The following is a 17,771-nucleotide window of genomic DNA, read 5'->3' on the forward strand; positions in this document are numbered from 1 at the left end:
CGATTCTGTCTACACCTCCTGCTGCCTCGGGAAGGCAGACAGCATTATCAGAGACCCCCTCCCACCCAGGCATTGCCTTCTTCCAGACCCTTCCATCAGGCAGAAGGTACAGAAATCTGAAGACCCGCACATCCAGACATAGGAACTGCTTCTTCCCCACAGCTACAAGACTCCTCAACGACTCCCCTTGGACTGATCTGTTCCCTGTAAGAACACTATTCACGACGCCCTATGCTGCTCTTGCTCATGTATTTGCTTTGTTTGGCCCCTTGTTCTGCACTGTAACCAATCACTGTTTCTCGATGTACCATTTGTCAATGTTCTCTATCGATTATTTTTCTACTATGTGTACGTTCCCTCGGCTGCAGAAAAATACTTTCCACTGTACTTCGGTACATGTGACAATAAATCAAATCAAATCAAAATCTGGGATGAATTTTCCTTTAAAAGATACAGATAAGTTTGTTGAATGTGGAAATGATCATCTGCAATGGGTGTGGGAAGGACAAGGGAATGGAGACAAGACCTTGGCAACCATGATGGAAACTGTGGTCATGTTTCCTCTGACCGTTGCACTTTTTGCCATTATTTGATCAGTGCGGAATCAAATGTTCTCATTTCCTGTCCTATGACTCTGTCAATAAAACTCTGTCAAAGACACTCCACTAAGTACCGCAGCAAAATGTCTCAACATGATTGGAGGAGATGACCTATTTGAAAACCAGCAGTGAGTTTTCTGTCGTAAACACAATCGTGCTTTAGTGCACAACTCAACGCCTCATGTAGACTGCACGACAGTTATAATCTCTGGAAGTGAAACCATTTTCCAAATATCATTCTAAAGATATACAGCGGGATTTTCTAGTCACGCCCGCCTTGAGTCCCGAAATTCCCGACCGAGGTCAACGGATCTTTGAATGGTCCATCAAATTATCGGTCCCACCCGCGAACATTTACCCCATGTTCTATGAAACCATAATATTTAATATCCTAAAATCTAACTTCTGGTCACCCAGCTCAATGTGGTATGTGGGGCATTGCTGGGTGATATTAGTTGCCAACCTTTCTCATTATACACAGGTTACAGTTGGTCAAAAGCAATTCACGATGAGGAGCTTGGAGATGGTTCAAAGCTGTAATAAGAGGCAATGCACAAATGAGAAGAATCTTTTTAACTCACTCTGGTATGGCAACTGCTCGGCCCAGGACCGCAAGAAACTTCAGAGAGTCGTGAACACCGCCCAGTCCATCACACGAACCTGCCTCCCATCCATTGACTCCATCTCCACCTCCCGCTGCCTGGGGAAAGCAGGCAGCGTAATCAAAGATCCCTCCCACACCAGCTTACTCACTCTTCCAACTTCTTCCATCGGGGAGGAGATACAGAAGTCTGAGAACACGCACGAACAGACTCAAAAACAGCTTGTTCCCCACTGTCACCAGACTCCTAAATGACCCTCTTATGGACTGACCTCATTAACACTACACCCTGTACGCTTCATCCGATGCCAGTGCTTATGTAGTTACATTGTATATGTTGTGTTGCCCTATTATGTATTTTCTTTTATTCCCTTTTCTTCTCATGTACTTAATGATCTGTTGAGCTGCTCGCAGAAAAATACTTTTCACTGTACCTCGGTACACGTGACAATAAATAAATCCAATCCAATCCAATATTCCTAAACATTCTGAAATTGCAATGCACCATCAAGGTTCAATGGGAATAAAATGGAACATGAGGTAAATTGGGGTATAATGATTTGGTGACACCAAAGTATTGGAATCTTTGCCACCCATTTTGCAGGCTCATGCAAATAAGATAATTCTCCGTTACGCTGGCCGGTCAATGGGGTTTCCCATTGTGGGGCAGTCCCACGGTCGGGAAACCCCCCCTGCGACGGCAAAACGAAGAATCACGCCGGCGGAGAATCACACCCAATGCCTTTTGTGGCCACTTTACCAAATTGGTTTGCCCCGAAAACGGACAGTGGCCGCATAGCAATGGATCAGCCATGTTTAAAATACGTATCTAAATTTGAAATCAAGGGAAAGTCTCCTGCTCTATCCAGCTGTACATTAAAACCACCGGCACCAGGTATGCATGGTGGCACAGTGGTTAGCACTGCTGACTCACGGCGCCAAGGACCCGGGTTCACTTCCGGTCCCGGGTCACTGCGCGTGTGGAGTTTGCACATTCTGCCAGTGTCTGCGTGTGTGTCACCCCCACAACCCAAAGATGTGCAGCGTAGATGGATTGGCCACACTACCACACACCCATCACCCAGATCCTCCTGATCACTAACACACACCCATCACCCCGATCCTCCTGATCACTAACACACACCCATCACCCCGATCCTCTTGATCACTAACACACACCCATCACCCAGATCCTCCTGATCACTAACACACATCCATCACCCAGATCCTCCTGATCACTAACACACATCCATCACCCAGATCCTCCTGATCACTAACACACATCCATCACCCAGATCCTCCTGATCACTAACACACACCCATCACCCCGATCCTCCTGATCACTAACACACATCCATCACCCAGATCCTCCTGATCACTAACACACATCCATCACCCAGATCCTCCTGATCACTAACACACACCCATCACCCAGATCCTCCTGATCACTAACACACACCCATCACCCAGATCCTCCTGATCACTAACACACACCCATCACCCCGATCCTCCTGATCACTAACACACATCCATCACCCAGATCCTCCTGATCACTAACACACATCCATCACCCAGATCCTCCTGATCACTAACACACACCCATCACCCAGATCCTCCTGATCACTAACACACACCCATCACCCCGATCCTCCTGATCATTAACACGCACCCATCACCCAGATCCTCCTGATCACTAACACACACCCATCACCCAGATCCTCCTGATCACTAACACACACCCATCACCCCGATCCTCCTGATCACTAACACACACCCATCACCCCGATCCTCCTGATCACTAACACACATCCATCACCCAGATCCTCCTGATCACTAACACACACCCATCACCCCGATCCTCCTGATCACTAACACACATCCATCACCCCGATCCTCCTGATCACTAACACACACCCATCACCCCGATCCTCCTGATCACTAACACACATCCATCACCCAGATCCTCCTGATCACTAACACACATCCATCACCCAGATCCTCCTGATCACTAACACACACCCATCACCCCGATCCTCCTGATCACTAACACACATCCATCACCCAGATCCTCCTGATCACTAACACACATCCATCACCCAGATCCTCCTGATCACTAACACACACCCATCACCCCGATCCTCCTGATCACTAACACACACCCATCACCCCGATCCTCCTGATCACTAACACACACCCATCACCCCGATCCTCTTGATCACTAACACACACCCATCACCCTGATCCTCCTGATCACTAACACACACCCATCACCCCGATCCTCTTGATCACTAACACACACCCATCACCCTGATCCTCCTGATCACTAACACACACCCATCACCCCGATCCTCTTGATCACTAACACACACCCATCACCCTGATCCTCCTGATCACTAACACACACCCATCACCCCGATCCTCCTGATCACTAACACACATTCATCACCCCGATCCTCCTGATCACTAACACACACCCCATCACCCAGATCCTCCTGATCACTAACACACACCCCATCACCCCGATCCTCCTGATCACTTACACACACCCAACACCCTGATCACTAACACACACCCATCACCCCGATCCTCCTGATCACTAACACACACCCATCACCCCGATCCTCCTGATCACTAACACACACCCCATCACCCCGATCCTCCTGATCACTAACACACACCCATCACCCCGATCCTCCTGATCACTAACACACACCCATCACCCCGATCCTCCTGATCACTAACACACACCCAACACCCTGATCACTAACACACACCCATCACCCCGATCCTCCTGATCACTAACACACACACCCATCACCCCGATCCTCCTGATCACTTACACACACCCAACACCCTGATCACTAACACACACCCATCACCCCGATCCTCCTGATCACTAACACACACCCCATCACCCCGATCCTCTTGATCACTAACTCACACCCATCACCCAGATCCTCCTGATCACTAACACACACCCCATCACCCCGGTCCTCCTGATCACTAACACACACCCCATCACCCCGATCCTCCTGATCACTTACACACACCCAACACCCTGATCACTAACACACACCCATCACCCCGATCCTCCTGATCACTAACAAACACACCATCACCCCAATCCTCCTGATCACTAACACACACCCAACATCCTGATCACTAACACACACCCATCACCCCGATCCTCCTGATCACTAACACACACCCCATCACCCCGATCCTCCTGATCACTAACACACACCCATCACCCCGATCCTCCTGATCACTAACACACACCCTATCATCCAGATCCTCCTGATCACTAACACACACCCAACACCCTGATCACTAACACACACCCATCACTCCGATCCTCCAAATCACTAACACACACCCCATCACTCCGATTCTCCTGATCACTAACACACACCCAACACCCTGATCACTAACACACACCCATCACCCAGATCACTAACACACACCCATCCCCCGCATCCACCTGATCACTAACACACATCCATCACCCCCATTCTCCTGATCACTAACACACACCCATCACCCCCATCCTCCTGATCACTAACACACACCCATCACCCTGATACCCCTGATCACTAATACACACCCATCACCCCCACCTTCCTGATCATTAACACACACCCATCACCCCGATCCTCCTGATCACTAACACACACTCATCACCCCCACCCTGCTGATCACTAACACGCACCCATCACCCTGATCCTCCTGATCACTAACACACACCCATCACCCCCATCCTCCTGATCACTAACACACCCCCATCACCCCCATCCTTCTGATCACTAACACACCCCCATCACCCTGATCCTCCTGATCACTAACACACACCCATCACCCTGATCCTCCTGATCACTAACACACACTCATCACCCCCACCCTGCTGATCACTAACACGCACCCATCACCCCGATCCTTCTGATCACTAACACACACTCATCACCCCGATCCTCCTGATCACTAACACACACTCATCACCCCCACCCTGCTGATCACTAACACGCACCCATCACCCCGATCCTTCTGATCACTAACACACCCCCATCACCCTGATCCTCCTGATCACTAACACACACCCATCACCCCCACCCTTCTGATCACTAACACACACCCATCACCCCCATCCTCCTGATCACTAACACACACCCATCACCCCCACCCTTCTGATCACTAACACACACCCATCACCCCCATCCTCCTGATCACTAACACACACCCATCACCCTGATCCTCCTGATCACTAACACACACCCATCACCCTGATCCTCCTGATCACTAACACACACCCATCACCCCGATCCTCCTGATCACTAACACACACCCATCACCCCCACCCTTCTGATCACTAACACACACCCATCACCCCCATCCTCCTGATCACTAACACACACCCATCACCCCCACCCTTCTGATCACTAACACACACCCATCACCCCCATCCTCCTGATCACTAACACACACCCATCACCCTGATCCTCCTGATCACTAACACACACCCATCACCCCCATCCTCCTGATCACTAACACACACCCATCACCCTGATCCTCCTGATCACTAACACACACCCATCACCCCGATCCTCCTGATCACTAACACACATCCATCACCCCCATCCTCCTGATCACTAACACACACCCATCACCCCCATCCTCCTGATCACTAACACACCCCATCACCCCCATCCTCCTGATCACTAACACACCCCATCACCCCCATCCTCCTGATCACTAACACACACCCATCACCCTGATCCTCCTGATCACTAACACACACCCATCACCCTGATCCTCCTGATCACTAACACGCACCCATCACCCCGATCCTCCTGATCACTAACACACACCCATCACCCCCATCCTCCTGATCACTAACACACCCCATCACCCCTATCCTCCTGATCACTAACACACACCCATCACCCCGATCCTCCTGATCACTAACACACCCATCACCCCCACCCTTCTGATCACTAACACGCACCCATCACCCCCATCCTCCTGATCACTAACACACCCATCACCCCCACCCTTCTGATCACTAACACACACCCATCACCCCCATCCTCCTGATCACTAACACACACCCATCACCCTGATCCTCCTGATCACTAACACACACCCATCACCCCCATCCTCCTGATCACTAACACACACCCATCACCCCCAACCTCCTGATCACTAACACACACCCCATCACCCCGATCCTCCTGATCACTAACACACATCCATCACCCCGATCCTCCTGATCACTAACACACACCCATCACCCTGATCCTCCTGATCACTAACACACACCCATCACCCCCATCCTCCTGATCACTAACACACACCCATCACCCCCAACCTCCTGATCACTAACACACACCCATCACCCCGATCCTCCTGATCACTAACACACATCCATCACCCCCATCCTCCTGATCACTAACACACACCCATCACCCCCATCCTCCTGATCACTAACACACCCCATCACCCCCATCCTCCTGATCACTAACACACACCCATCACCCTGATCCTCCTGATCACTAACACGCACCCATCACCCCCATCCTCCTGATCACTAACACACACCCATCACCCCGATCCTCCTGATCACTAACACACCCATCACCCCCACCCTTCTGATCACTAACACACACCCATCACCCCCATCCTCCTGATCACTAACACACACCCATCACCCTGATCCTCCTGATCACTAACACACACCCATCACCCCCATCGTCCTGATCACTAACACACACCCATCACCCCCAACCTCCTGATCACTAACACACACCCATCACCCCCATCCTCCTGATCACTAACACACCCCATCACCCCCATCCTCCTGATCACTAACACACACCCCATCACCCCGATCCTCCTGATCACTAACACACACCCATCACCCCCACCCTTCTGATCACTAACACACACCCATCACCCCCATCCTCCTGATCACTAACACACACCCATCACCCCGATCCTCCTGATCACTAACACACACCCATCACCCCCATCCTCCTGATCACTAACATACACCCATCACCCCCAACCTCCTGATCACTAACACACACCCATCACCCCCACCCTTCTGATCACTAACACACCCCCATCACCCCCATCCTCCTGATCACTAACACACACCCATCACCCCGATCCTCCTGATCACTAACACACACCCATCACCCTCATCCTCCTGATCACTAACACACACCCATCACCCCGATCCTCCTGATCACTAACACACACCCATCACCCTGATCCTCCTGATCACTAATACACACCCATCACCCCGATCCTCCTGATCACTAACACACACCCATCACCCCCATCCTCCTGATCACTAACACACACCCATCACCCTGATCCGCCTGATCACTAATACACACGCATCACCACCATGCACCTGATCACTAACACACACCCCATCACCCCGATCCTCCTGATCACTAACATACACCCATCACCCCGATCCTCCTGATCACTAACATACATCCATCACCCCGATCCTCCTGATCACTAACACACACCCATCACCCTGATCCTCCTGATCACTAACACACACCCATCACCCCGATCCTCCTGATCACTAACACACACCCATCACCCCACCCTTCTGATCACTAACACACACCCATCACCTCCACCTCCCTGATCACTAACACACCCCATCACCCCGATCCTCCTGATCACTAACACACACCCATCACCCCGATCCTCCTGATCACTAACACACCCCCATCACCCCCATCCTCCTGATCACTAACACACACCCATCACCCCCATCCTCCTGATCACTAACACTCACCCATCGCCCCCCACCCTCCTGATCACTAACACACACCCCATCACCCCCATCCTCCTGATCACTAACACTCACCCATCGCCCCCCCACCCTCCTGATCACTAACACACACCCCATCACCCCCATCCTCCTGATCACTAACACACACCCATCACCCTGATCCTCCTGATCACTAACACACACCCATCACCCTGATCCTCCTGATCACTAACACACACCCATAACCCCGATCACTAACACACACCCATCACCCCCATCCTCCTGATCACTAACACTCACCCATCACCCCCCACCCTCCTGATCACTTAAGTACTTCCTCCTCCTCCAGCGGCGCTGATTTATGTTCGGTATTAGTGGGCCTCGGTAGCTGACCCATCGGCATCTCCTCTTCTGTGAGGGGCAAGTAAGTCAAATTCTGTCCTTAACGAAACTTCCAAACATATGTTTCTAGCTATGCTGGCAGTATTGCAAGAAGACCCCCCGATGTGTTTTTACTCCATAATCACACTGGTCAATTTTGGACCCTTCCGGCAAAGCTCCATTTGTGATCAGCGAATATCACTTTAAGTTTGGGGTCTTTGGTCCGTGTCACATCAAGAAACATTTCCACCATAGTTTCAAAATGAATTGAAATCCCAAGTTGTAACAAAATAAAGCACAAATAAAGTATGCAGGCCTCAGGATAACTCATTTATGCTTTGATTACCGTAATGCCCTTGAGTCTGTATGTGTGTCAGTTCTAGCCACGAGAATTCCAACCAACTTTATTCATTTGTGTGGCTGAACAAAGAACAAAGAAAAGTACAGCACAGGAACAGGCCCTTCGGCCCTCCAAGCCTGCGCCGACCATGCTGCCTGACTAAACTACAATCTTCTACACTTCCGGGGTCCGTACCCCTCTATTCCCATCCTATTCATGTATTTGTCAAGATGCCCCTTGGGGAAGCAGTGATAGTTTAACGTTGAGGTTAACGATCTATTATTGGGGGCAGGCAGGAATTGGGGTTGAGGTTATAACCAGGTCATCCTCGAAGGGCCAATTGGCCTGCTCCTAATTCTCGGACGGGATTCTCCGGCCTCCCAGCCGCGTGCTTCTCGGCAGCGGGAGGCGGCGCAGCATTCACTGGCAGCTGGATCCTCTGCTCGCGTCAATGGGGATTCCCATTGAAGGGTACAGACTGTGGCATGGCTCCTCGGGGGAAAGCTCTCGAAGGGTTCACAGTGTAAGACCAACAGAACAATACCGACTAAATCAGGCCCCATAACCTTGGCATGTATTCATTCCTCTGAGTATCAAAGATTGAGAGGCAAACTAATCCAGGCTTTTAAAATCTTAAAAAGGATTTGATAGAGAAACTATTTCTCTAGTGGGAGAATCAAGAAAAGAGGGGTCAAGGTTTTACGATACAGCTCGGGCATTAAGGGGAGAAATCAGGGGCGAAATTCTCCCCCAACGGCGGGATGCCCGCCGACTGGCGCCAAAGCCGGCGCAAATCAGACGGGCATCGCGCCGGCAAAAAGGTGTGGAAGTCTCCGCATCTTTGGCGGCCTAGCCCCAACATTGAGGGGCTAGGCCGACGCCGGAGGGATTTCCGCCCCGCCAGCTGGCGGAACTGGCGTTTGTTGCCCCGCCAGCTGGCGCGGAAATGCGGCGCATGCGCGGGAGCGTCAGCGGCCGCTGTCAGTTTCCCCGCGCATGCGCGGGAGCGTCAGCGGCCGCCGAAAGTTTCCCGCGCATGCGCAGTGGGGAGAGTCTCTTCCGCCTCCGCCATGGTGGAGGCCGTAGCGGAGGCGGAAGGGAAAGAGTGCCCCCACGGCACAGGCCCGCCCGCGGATCGGTGGGCCCCGATCGCGGGCCAGGCCACCGTGGGGGCACCCCCCGGGGTCAGATCGCCCCGCGCCCCCCCCCAGGACCCCGGAGCCCGCCCACGCTGCCTGGTCCCGCCGGTAAATACCAGGTTTGATTTACGTCGGCGGGACAGGCAATTCCTGGGCGGGACTTCGGCCCATCCGGGCCGGAGAATCCAGCGGGGGGTCCCGCCAACCGGCGCGGCTGGATTCCCGCCCCCGCCCAATCTCCGGGAGCGGAGACTTCGGCGGGGGCGGGGGCGGGATTCACGGCGGCCAACGGCCATTCTCCGACCCGGCGGGGGGTCGGAGAATGACGCCCCAGGAAGGGAATTTTCTTACAAAGGTTAGTGGAATCTGAAATTCGCCCCCCCAGAGGTGTGGATGCTGGAACAATTGGAGCCTTCAAGACTGGGATTGTTAGATTTTGTCAGGTAATTTATAATTTAATAGGGAGGTGATCAGGTTGACTCTGACGCAGTGGAGGAGGTGCAATCAGGTAACGTAACCCGAAGCAAGAATTGTTTTTTATTGATCGTAATTGGTTGCCGGGCCGCTGGGTGGATCATGGGTGTGTTTCTATGGGATGAAACGGCCCCCTTCTTTGAACATGTTGGACTTGTTGGGATTCTGTACCTGTGGTCACTTGTAATACTAAAAGGAAAGCAAGAAGCAATTTACTCAGCCCTGACTGTCCAGTAATGTACTTGCTTGTAGAGAGCAGTCAACTTATCCAAATGGATATTATCTGAATTAGAATTATAAGGCCATGAAGTATTTCCATTTGTACCTGTTATCTTTGGTGCTGTTAACTGAATATTTTCAGCTATAAATTCCTGTGACTAAAGCTATTTCTTTCTACTCATATGGACTGCCTCTCGACCAAAGGTCACAACCAAACTTGGTCAACCCCTTAAGCTCCAATCCCTCACCAAGGTCCGAGGGAACTGGAAACTATAAACGTGAATCAGCTTTGGATGATATCTGGATACGAATAAAATAATTAACACAGCAGGCAACGTCACTAATCCTTTCTTATTGAGTGAGTGCCCCGGATTGCGCCCCTGAACTGGGGGGTCAATACACAGTAAACGTGATGTGAGAAAAAAATGTTTTCACACAACGAGCGGTTGGGGCCTGGAAGTGTGGTGGAGGCAGGTTCAACCGAGACTTTCAACAGGGCATTGGATGATTTCTTGAATAGAAACAGTGTGCAGGGGTACGGGGAAAAGGCAGGGGAATGGCAGTAGGTCATAATGCTCTTGTGTGTGTCAGTTATAGCCTAGAGGCAGACACCATGGACTGAATGGCTTCCTTCTGCACAGTAAGAATTCTACAAGGGATATAGAGCTGTGGATAATTGGCTCTGAGGTACGGAATGGCCGTGGTCTAATTGAGCACAGAGCTGAAGAGGCCACTCCTACTCCTCGTTCCGATTAAAGGGTTTAAAATTTTGTTAGGAACACCAATCCTTGGGAATCCTCATGGGAACACTTGCAACATTGCTACATAACAGTTGGAGGAAATTCCCACCCATTGTTGGATCACAATTGAGAGCATTCTGTGTCTAGATACAAACATTTAACGCAATCAGCAGAAAGTGCTCCATTTCCAACGAAGAGCCGTTCTCACTTTGAGGAGTTTGTTGTGAAGAAAGACATTAAAATATCAGCAATGCTGGAAATTATTCTAAAATATCACCTTCCTTAAGCCACCTTTTTCATATTTGAACAAATCATTTATAGTCCAGGGGGTAAGGGAGTAAAGAAAGAGCTGCATTTATTTATTTAAACATTTTTTTTTAAATTTAGAGGACCCAATTATATATTTTTCCAATTAAGGGGCAATTTAGCGTGGCCAATCCACCTACCCTGCACATCTTTGGGTTGTGGAGGGTGAGACCCACACAAACACGGGGAGAATGTGCAAACTCCACACGGACAGTGACCCAGAGCCAGGATCGAACCCGGATCTTCAGCGCCCTGAGGCAAGAACTTGCATTTATATAGCGCCTTTCACTCTATCACAATGTCCCAAGAGCGCAATAAGTGGCCCTGAATTGGTTCTCAAAGTCACTATTGATATCGAATCAAATGTGACAGCGAAGATTACACTTTTAGTAGCTTTCATTTTAGCACGAGTCAAAACTAATGCAAATTGCACGGGACTGAACAGGCAAATGGTACTTTAAATAAAAGGGTGAATTTCACTTTAAAGATTCAACAGAAGAAAGGTTCGTCTCACACAACCACAGGCACCCACATCAGTCCCCGCACAACTGCGGCGCTACACAGCTACACAGTGCCACAAGAAGCTGCTTTTTATCAACTTCTGTCTTAAAGCCAATAAGACCATAAGACATAGGAGCGGAAGTAAGGCCATTCAGCCCATCGAGTCCACTCCACCATTCAATCATGGCCGATTTCAACTCCAGTTACCCGCTCTCTCTCCATAGCCCTTAATTCCCCGAGAAATCAAGAATTTATTCCTACGCAGCATAGGTCAGGAGTCCTTCCTGACAAGAGGCTTCACTTTTGGGTTTCATGGTTATGATCATCATCAGGAAGGCACACTTCTACAAACCCTCTCTCCCTCACTCCGGACGGTCTAACGTCACTCGCCGTCCAGCCATATTTGTTGCTATGACAAGTTTGCGCGGTCGAAGATGTGCGGCAAACCTTTAAAATATAGACTGTTGTCAAAACTAAGCTAATTAATTGTGGTGCCTGATTCACTCAAGACAATCACATCAGTGCACGGCCGATCGTTTACGCACCTCCATTTAGTAAAGAAACGGCTTCGTATTTTATAAGGGATGCTGTCAGTTTAAATGACCCCCGAACAGGCGCCGGAATGTGGCGACTAGGGGCTTGTCACAGTAACTTCATTTGAAGCCTACTTGTGACAATAAGCGATTTTCGTTTCGTTTTTTCATTTCAAAGATCATTCGGTTTTCTAAAGGGTTAAACAAAAACAAGCCCCTTGTGTTCAGGCTCATGTTGGCTGGAGACGAGACAATTTACTTCACAGTGACTGGGCTGACGCCGACCAGAGTGGGCACTCTGAAAGGAGATACGCAAAATCTGATGTCGGTATGTGAGGCATTTCTCAGGTCAGCTCTGAAAGAACAAAGAACAATGGACAAATTACGAATGGGGAAGTGTTGTGAAAACAAATCAAAGTTTATCTTTGGATAAAGATTGCCTTGAGATTCGCACCTCGCACAATGGTGATGCTTTCCAAAGAAGGGCCAGGCGACAAAGGCAGCTGGGCCATTGAGCGTACAACTGATTCTAATTGAGAAAGGGTAATGCTTCGATCAGGCATCATATGGAAGGTTGGAATGTCACTGATTTCTGGCTGTCAGCTTGCCCAGCTCTCAAACATTAATGTCTGGCTGTATTTTTAATTACTGCCATGTTGGACTCTGATTTCACTGGCCCCAATTCCACTTGTCCTCTCATAGGGTTTCCCCCAAGGCTGGGAATTCTGCAGCAAGTCACTTCCTTCCTGACTGAAGGCCTGTCCACCATCTACAAGGCACAAGTCAGGAGTGTGATGGAATACGCTCCGCTTGGTACCATCTACAAGATGAACTGCAGCAATTCGTCAATGCTCCTTTGGCAACACCTTCCAAACCCGCCATCTCTACCATCTAGGAGGGCAAGGGCAGCAGACACATGGGGCGAAATTCTCCGTAATCGGCGCGATGTCCGCCGACCGGCGCCAAAAACGGCGCAAATCAGTCTGGCATCGCGCCGCCCCAAAGGTGCGGAATCCTCCGCATCTTGAGCGGCCAAGCCCTAACCTTGAGGGGCTAGGCCCGCGCCGGACTGATTTCCGCCCCGCCAGCTGGCGTGGAAATTACATTTCTGGGCGGCGCATGCGCGGGAGCGTTAGCGTCCGCTCACGGCATCCCCGCGCATGCGCAGAGGAGGGGGTCTCTTCCGCCTCCGCCATGGTGGAGACCATGGCGAAGGCGGAATGAAAAGAGTGCCCCCACGGCACAGGCCCACCCGCGGATCGGTGGGCCCCGATCACGGGCCAGGCCACCGTTGGGGCACCCCCCGGGGCCAGATCACCCCGTGCCCCCCCCCAGGACTCCGGAGCCCGCCCGCGCCACCTTGTCCTACAGGTAAGAGAAGTGGTTTAATCCACGCCGGCGGGACAGGCATTCCAGCAGCGGGGCTTCGGCCCATCCGGGCCGGAGAATCGCCGGGGGGGGGGGGGGCGCCAACCGGCGCGGCACGATTCCCGCCCCCGCTGAATCTCCGGTGCCGGAGAATTCGGCAACTGGCGGGGGCAGGATTCACGCCAGCCCCTGGCGATTCTCCGACCCGGCGGGGGGTCGGAGAATCTCGCCCATGGGAACACCATCACCTTGAAGTTCCAATTCAAGTTGCACACCATCCTGACTTGGAAATAAATCGCTATTTCTTCGCTGCTGCTGGGTCAAAATCCTGGAACTCCCTTCCTAACAGCACTGTGGATGTACCTGCATTACATGGACTACAGCGGCTCAGGAAGCCAGCCCACCATCGTCTCCTCAAAGACAGTTTGTGTTCAAGGGCTGAATTCACGGAAGTGGGATTCTCCGCCCTTACTAGCAGCGGGATTCTCCAGTCCGGCTGCAGAGAATGGAAGATTCGACTCAATGCCAAATTCTCCATCCTCACCAGCATCAGCGGACTCGCAACGGAGAATCCCGGCCCAATGTGGGTCTTGGACTTCCCCCACATCCTGGCTCAGGTAAGTGAGGTTACCAACTAAGCTAGCACCAGGGAAGGGACAATTCCGATGAGCAAAATATGTTTTTCAAGGAAATACAAACCCAATCAAGTTATTTTATTAATTCAGACAAATACATTGCCGCCTGTGGCGTCATAACCAACATCCTGAACATGTGGTTCTGTAAACATCTGGCTGGCAAATGTTTCGGAGTGTAAGAAAATTGCTCTGTGAAACTGGAATCATTCCTTCAGTGGAGTATTAACGAGGATATCCAGAGTTCACCCCAAGCCATTGATATTTTGCGCTATTTGCATGTGTCACACCCGCCACGAAAATAGTTTCTCACTCCACAGCGAAGAATAGAGTGAGAACAGGAAGCAGAGCAATATTCAAGGGGAAAAGTAGACACAGACAGTCCTAAAATCACAGAATCATACAGCACAGGGGAGACCATTCAGTCTATCATCTTGTGCGGGTTCCCTGGAAGAGCTATCGGTTAATCCTATTTCTGCCCCCTCCCCCCTCACACCCTGGAGTACTGTGTGCAGTTCTGATTCTATTCTCTAGAATGAACATACTTGCCGTAGAGGGATTGCGGAGAAGGTTCACTGATTCCAGGGATGGCAGGATCGTCGTACGAGGAGAGATTGGGTCAACTAGGCCTGCATTCGATGGTGTTTAGAAGAATGAGAGGAGATCTAACTGAGACTTATAAAATTCTGACAGGGCCGGACAGACTGGATGCAGGGACGTTGTTTCCTCTGGCCGGTGGGGGGGGGGGGGGGGGGGGGGGTGGGGGGGGGGGGGGGGGCTCTGGCGGGGGGGGGGTGGGGGGGTTATCTAGAACAAGGAGCCTCTGTCAAACAGCCTGGTCAGATTATTTCACAATCAAAACCAAAATGACCGTGAAAACACTAAACAAGAACTACTTTTTGGGGGCCGGCAGAGTGGCGCAGTGGTTCGCACTGCTTCATCACGGCGCCGAGGTCCCAGGTTCGATCCCGGCTCTGGGTCACTGTCCGTGTGGAGTTTGCACATTCTCCCCATGTCTGCGTGGGTCTCACCCCCACAACCCAAGGTGGATTGGCCACACTAAATTGCCCCTTAATTGGAAAAATGTTTTAAAAAGCACTTTTTTTTTAATGCCCATGTAATTTATCTCCTGGGGTTAGTAGTGTCTCTCAGGTCACAACTTGATATGTTGTTGTGAATTCTCCGCCGGCAGGATTCTCTGTTTTTTTTTTAGAATTTACAGTGCAGAAGGTGGCCATTCGGCCCATCGAGTCTGCACCGGCTCTTGGAAAGAGCACCCTACCCAAGGTCAACACCTCCACCCTATCCCCATAACCTAGTAACCCCACCCAACACTAAGGGCAATTTTGGACACTAAGGGCAATTGAGCACAGCCAATCCACCTAACCTGCACATCTTTGGACTTGTGGGAGGAAACCGGAGCACCCGGAGGAAACCCACGCATACACGGGGTGAACGTGCAGACTCCCCACAGACAGTGACCCAAGCCGGGAATCGAACCTGGGACCCTGGAGCTGTGAAGCAACTGTGCTAACCACTATGCTACCGTGTTCCGCCGGCAGCAACCCCCCCGCTCGAGGCACATGCGGCTGGGGAGAGGGGGAATTCACTCTGTTAACTCTGGCCGTGATTCAGTGGACTCAAGTTAAAGTCCGCACATTTAGCGGGGTGATTCTCAGTGCATGCAGTGCTGAGACACGTCCCACTGTCCAATGACCCGTGGCAGCACGGTAGCATTGTGGATAGCACAATTGCTTCACAGCTCCAGGGTCCCGGGTTCGATTCCGACTTGGGTCACTGTCTGTGCGGAGTCTGCACATCCTCCCCGTGTCTGCGTGGGTATCCTCCGGGTGCTCCGGTTTCCTCCCACAGTCCAAAGATGTGCAGGTTAGGTGGATTGGCCATGATAGATTGCCCTTAGTGTCCAAAAAATTGTCCTTAGTGTTGGGTGGGGTTACTGGGTTATAGGGATAGGGTGGAGGTGTTGACCTTGGGTAGGGTGCTCTTTCCAAGAGCCGGTGCAGACTCGATGGGCTGAATGGCCTCCTTCTGCACTGTAAATTCTATGATTCTATGAAACTTTGCCATTTTTGGGGGTCTTGGGTTGTTTCTCCCCACCCAGAGGGATTTCCTGCCGGTGAGCTGAAGATCGCCAGCAGGAAAGGCTCCTCGCGGATCGGGGCGCAATTCTGGCTGGCAGCCCCGATCTCCCCCACTCCCCTCCCCCCTGCACAAACATTCAGGCCCAGCACCCTGTTTCTGAGGCCCCCTTCACACCTTCAACGTTGGGTAGACCCCTGGGAATGACCCCTCATCCCCCCTCTACCTGGAAAAGCCCCCCCCCTGGCAGTGTCAACCTGGCGCCCAGGTGGTGTCATGGAGCCACTGCCATGGTGCCCAGTTGGCACTGCCAGTAGGCCACCTTGCCCTATGCCCCATCAGCTGGGGCTCTTCAATGGTTTGGGAGACCCCCGGAGGTGCAGTTACGACTGGGTCACGTTTGTGTGAACCGGTATTAAGCGGCGCCCTGGCGAAGTCCCGCAGGTGCAGCCGTTGAGTCCCGGGCGCCAGCCCTCGCTGGGTGGAGTGAACCAGGTGACTCGCACGAAGTTTGGCGCTCAGCGCGGAGCCCAATTTGAGGCTCACACGTGATTTGCGTCCAGAGGCCCAGATCCACACCTGGGGCAGCGGGGTCGCTGTATGAATATATTCTATATTATATACGTGATGAATTCTCTCCCCGCCCGCCACCAGTGGTAGAGTTTTCGATGCCGTGCAGAAAGACGGGATCCCGTTCGGATGCTCCAGCCACCAGCTGGCGGTGGCATCGGGATTGGTGTCTCTATTAATGGGTTTGGCACTGGATTCCCTCACAGTCCCGCATAACGCCACTGGAGAACCAGAGAGCTCTGCCTAGTATCCCAAACGGAGAATTCCAGACAAAATATATTGGGCGGGATTCTCCGCTGTACACCTCGGTACGCGAGAGAATCGGGAGTCCGGGAAACTTCGTGATTGCCGCCGGGCGATCCGGCTCACCCGCTGGTGGCGGGAAGACGCTAATTGATGCAAATCGGTCCGATTGATCCATTTGCATCCACTTAGCGGGCCTGGCACCAGAGTCCCCTCGCAATTCACTGATCCTCTG

General features: G+C 51.6%; 1 protein-coding gene across 1 annotated transcript in view; it reads left to right on the top strand.

Annotated features, from left to right (window-relative positions):
* LOC140394931 (uncharacterized) overlaps window positions 1–17,771 on the top strand; it is a 141,189-nt gene that overhangs the window by 20,819 nt on the left and 102,599 nt on the right. The gene's annotated exons all lie outside the window — the stretch shown is intronic.

The sequence above is a fragment of the Scyliorhinus torazame genome, chromosome 18 (assembly GCF_047496885.1).
Source record: "Scyliorhinus torazame isolate Kashiwa2021f chromosome 18, sScyTor2.1, whole genome shotgun sequence".
NCBI classification, from domain to species: domain Eukaryota; kingdom Metazoa; phylum Chordata; class Chondrichthyes; order Carcharhiniformes; family Scyliorhinidae; genus Scyliorhinus; species Scyliorhinus torazame.